Source organism: Oratosquilla oratoria, chromosome 5 (genome assembly GCF_046742065.1).
Source record: "Oratosquilla oratoria isolate Oo_2021 chromosome 5, ASM4674206v1, whole genome shotgun sequence".
Lineage (NCBI taxonomy): Eukaryota > Metazoa > Arthropoda > Malacostraca > Stomatopoda > Squillidae > Oratosquilla > Oratosquilla oratoria.
Window position 1 is genome coordinate 40,933,646 of NC_134781.1, and position 5,000 is coordinate 40,938,645.

Sequence of the window (5,000 nt, forward strand, 5' to 3'; positions counted from 1 at the left end):
GAGTGAGCGGAACAATATTGTGGCATTACGAGAGACAGAGAGAGAGAGAGAGGGAGAGAGAGAGAGGGGGAGAGAGAGGGAGGGGGGTGGATAGAGAGAGAGGGAGAGAGAGAGAGAGAGAGAAAGAGAGAGGTAGAGGGCGAGAGAGAGGGAGAGCGAGAGAGAGCGAAGGAGGGAGGTAGAGAGAGAAAAAAGGGGGTAAAAGCACCTCACGGAGCGACTGAAAATATTTTATTCTGGCTGACGTCAGACGATTTTATTAAAATTCAGGGAGCTAGGACGTCTATGGTTAACTCCTTTCGAGCCTGCCTTCGAGTTCCTTACGTTATTCTAACCGCCATTGGTCGATATCGTCCACTGACACCCCTAAGGTCCAGAGGCACCCAGCATTCTTTTTATGAGTGAAGACTCATCTAAAAAAAAAAAAAAATCAACATTCCCTATCCATTCTTTTACGCTCCACCTCGACCCTCTCCCTCCACCAACTCCACCCCCCTCCTCCACTTCTTCAGCGTGACCTAGCTCCGGAGGAAGACAGAAGCGCTGGTGATGACTCACGTGAGGAGGACGCTGAGGACCTCGCCGATAACGGTGTAGCGCCCGATGGGGTTCTCCTGCATCTCGCAGATGAGTCTCAAGAGGCAGGGCCGACCCTCGACCCCGAGGCTGGCCAAGGTCGACTCGATGGACGAGAAAATGTTGAGCTGGTCCTCGCCCAGGCTCCTGGCCCTGGAGGGAGAGTTAGACAGAGTTATACAGAGTTAGAGAAAGCTCTCCTGTGGGCATGCTCCGCCGTTGTAATCCTTTGTAATCCTTTACAACTATTCAAAGAGAATCGAGTGGCTACTGAAGAAGAACTATAGATATGCAAAAAACTAGGAATAACTTAAAATATATTGAGAAAAAATCACGAGATGCAAAAGGAAGGAGGGACATATACATATATATACATTATATATATATATATATATATATATATATATATATATATATATAGATTCACATGTAGATATTACATCGATATAAAAAGGTGTCGATAGGAGATAATCTTGCTATTATATTTGCTCTGAAATTAACTGACAGTGGGCTAACTTCAATGTAAAGGCCCCTACACACTGTCAGTCATGATTGCACAATATTAATGATTGCGCAAGCATATCCTGTGTGAGTGGGTGTGATTGAGTGTTTGCGCAGATGATTGAGGAATTTCCAACACGGTTAGTTTTTGTAAGCTCAAGCATAGTAGTTACACCATCATGAGTGATAGTGGCGATGATTGCGCCAACAGCTCGGTCTTTCCTTTGTAACCATGGCGAGCACACAGGACACTCAGGAATTTTGGAGGGAGTTCATCCAACTCCACAAACTCCAAGAGGTAAGTAATGATTGCTCAATCTTACTGATAGTGTGTGACCCAAACACTGCTTGCACAATCTCGATGACTGTGCAATCATGATTGACAGTGTATAGGGGCCTTAAGTGAAAGGGGATGGACAGAAAAGCATGCACAGGTTCAATTATCAGTAAAAAGAGACTCACGTCTTTATTAACAGGAGAGACAGGAACGTGTGCAAATTGACCTCAGCAGAATAGAACCTCCTGTCATTAGCCAAAAGGGGTTTATTACTGTCTTTAGGGATCATCAAACTGGACTATTTTTTCCTCCAACCTTCAGTTAATCACTGTAAGATCACTCTGTGGGGGCAAACTTTTTGTTTTATCAAAAAATTTACATTGAATGTCATTTGGTATCCTGGAGGAAAATAATTTTCCTCCAGCATATCAGATTCCTTACCGAGACCTGCGAGCTACAGGTCTGCTCTAACAGTCGGAGGAAAAACAGCCCAGTGTGATAACGCCTTTGCAGAGAGGTGTTTTTGTTGCGAGTATTGGAAATTTCTGAATTTCATAGATTTCTAACTACTAGAAATGTTTAAATGGAAGAGGCAAGGTGGAGAAGGCTTAGAGGTCTTATGTCCCTGTATTTTTTTCAGTTCATGAGTATTTACTAGAACTGGTTACATCCCAGTAGTATATGGCCAACAATAAAACCTCAAGTTATGGCAACACCCTCCTCATAACTGCCCCTGATTGGCAGTTGCACTTGAACGTTCAGTACAACAGCCAATCAGGCATAGCTATGACGGAGATGTTGTCATATTGTGATATTTGTCATTGATAAAAAGCACTGGGGTTGGTTATGGCCATACATATTTAACTCACTATCTAAATGGAAATAATCTCGCAAACCACGACAATGCCTGTCCGTCCCCTTCCACTTACCTCTTCCCCACCGTGTTTTCCCCAAGAAGAGTATCGAGGAAGATGACGATGGGGAGGGAGATGGTGATGAGGGAGCGTAAAGTCGGACTGCCATCGCCATCAGCGTCTGACAAGATGGGCAGAGTGAAGGAATTAACGATGCTCCAGGTGGGACGACTAAGGAGGGCCCCAGACTGCGCCATTTTATTTCTAGAATATTCTAGAGAACTTTTTCCTTCTTCTAAACCTCTTCTCATACGCCAAGAAGCAGCTGATTTTCAAAGGAGATTGCTCAACAAAGCGTCTCTTCGATTGCATCTACCGGCGTCTAATACAATAGTTACTTCCTAATATCTGTCAAAGAAATTAAACAGGGACTACAGTGAACAGAGAAAACGTATGTAAACAACTTACATCATACCACCGCTGTCGAAAAGTTTAGATATGGGTATCAATGTGTTCAAAACAAACTGAACAGCGCCATTATATCCAACCCCTCCTGTTTCTGAAGGAGATTTAGTTATCGTCGGGAGAGAGAGGGCGTTGTTTATGAACCAGAGAGGTGGCGAAAATATCGCATCTGTCGCTCCAGCAAGTAGGTCGATGGTCATTCTGCTGTGAGGGATTGAGTGATTAAATGGTATTATTATTACATTTCCTCTCTGAGTGGGCTATTGACTGCAGGTATTTTATTCAGTCAATACGTCAGGGACTTTAGTGATCTCATTGGGCCATGTTAAAAACAAGGGTTCCTCTATGACGTATAAAAATGTCAAAGGTGATACTGGGCGTGAAATTGCTCAGACTGGCTCTACATGCTATAATGATGATTTAGATAAGGTGATGGTAGCCTGACCACATGGAAGTGACTCTCGAACTGAATGAAATTGTCTCAGGGTCAGCCGGAATAAAGTTATGAAGGGTCAAGACTGTAAACACGTAACACAAAATTTTGAATAAAAATAATTATTATTGCAAAAATGCACTTGTGTTCAGAGGGTTCAAATGATAAATGGCTGCAGAGGGAAAAGAGAAGAAAAATAATTCACTAAAGGATTGAATGAACAGTTGGCTGACTTTGTCCTACATAACATCTTTCTATATCCACGTGAACAAATTCGTGAATAACTCTCTATCTATCTATCTATCTATCTATCTATCTATCTATCTATCTCTTTCCCATTTGTTTGGGCGGGAACTAACCGATAGGGGCGGATGGGTGGACGAGAGGACGAGATGAAGAGTCTTGCTTACCTGAGTGTCAGTCTGTAAAAGATGCTCCAGCCTCTGAAGGGATTCTGTTTTATATAGTAACAGTCGTAATCCTTCTCCCCCTCCCCCTCGTCCTCTTCCTCCTGCTCGTCTTCGTCTTCGCTGTCATCGTCGTCCTCCTGTTCGTCCTCCTTCTCGTCCTTATACTCCTCGTCCTCTTCTCCCTCTTCCTGTTCCTTATCCTGATCTCCTTCTAATCTTCCACTTGCTCATCCTTGTTCTTGTTCCCCTTTTCGTCGTCCTCCTCTTCGTCCCTATGTTCCTTGTCCTCTTGATCCTCTTCCTTTTCCTATTCCTCTTCCTCTTCCTATTCCTCTTCCTCTTCCTATTGCTCTTCCTCCTGCTGATCTCCTCCTCCTGCTGTTCTCCTCCTCCCCTTGTTTTCCTTTTCCCCCTCCTCCTCCTCCTAGGGCCTTCACTTGTACACCACGGATACCCTTAGCACACACACATGGCTTGAATGTGCGGTTTTACCGTTCTCGATCTCTAATTCTGCGATCCGAGCTAGAGTCCCGCTCGGGTTGAAAAGATGTTAGCCGTACTGCACTGCGAGCCGACACTCCAACTCTGGTGGGCAAGTAGTGGTGTATTTACCTAGTTGTATCATACGGGAGGGGGAGCTATGCTCGTAGTGACCCGTCTTTGTATCTCTCAACATCTAGTTTGTTCTTAAATTCTTGTATGGCGTTTGCACACACTACTGTTTCGTCCAATTTGTTCCAGATATCCACCACTCTGTGTGGAAAACTTTTTTCTCAGATCTCTTCTATAACTATCCTTTTTAGGTTTCTTTTTATGTCCCCTTATTTTTCTTCTATTCCACTTTAATAAGTCTTCTCTGTCAAGGACTTCCATGCCTTTCATGATTCTGTAAATGGCTAATAGATCACCTCTTTCTCTTCTTTGTTACCAGGGTTGGTAGTTCCAGTTTAGACAATCTTTGTTCGTATGTCAATTTTGAAATCGTTGGGACCATCTTTGTGTGTGTGTGTGTGTGTGTGTGTGTGTGTGTGTGTGTGTGTGTGTGTGTGTGTGTGTGTGTGTGTGTGTGTGTGTGTGTGTGCGCGCGCGCGCATGCTCATAGAGAGTGCTTCCCCGAGTGACTTGACGCCGGAAATACATAACATCCAGACAAACGCCAGTAGAATCTGTAAAGCTGCCGGGGGGAGTGCAGGGGCTAGGGGTAGAGGGGAGACGCTATCAGATTCACAAAGATGACCGCATTATATCCAAGGGTGACTGACCATCAGATACCCGATGATAACAAATAACTCGTGCTGGGGGTCAATATGGAATTACAGAACCCATTTATCGTATATTTAGCAACTCTTTTCTACCTGCGTGTGTAGTATTTTTGTGCTATAAACCATAGGTTCCCAAACTTTACCATGCCAAGGACCCCCCAGATATTTAAGTCCCATCCGAGGACCCCCAGCCAATCAAAAGTTATTATTACCATACCAAGA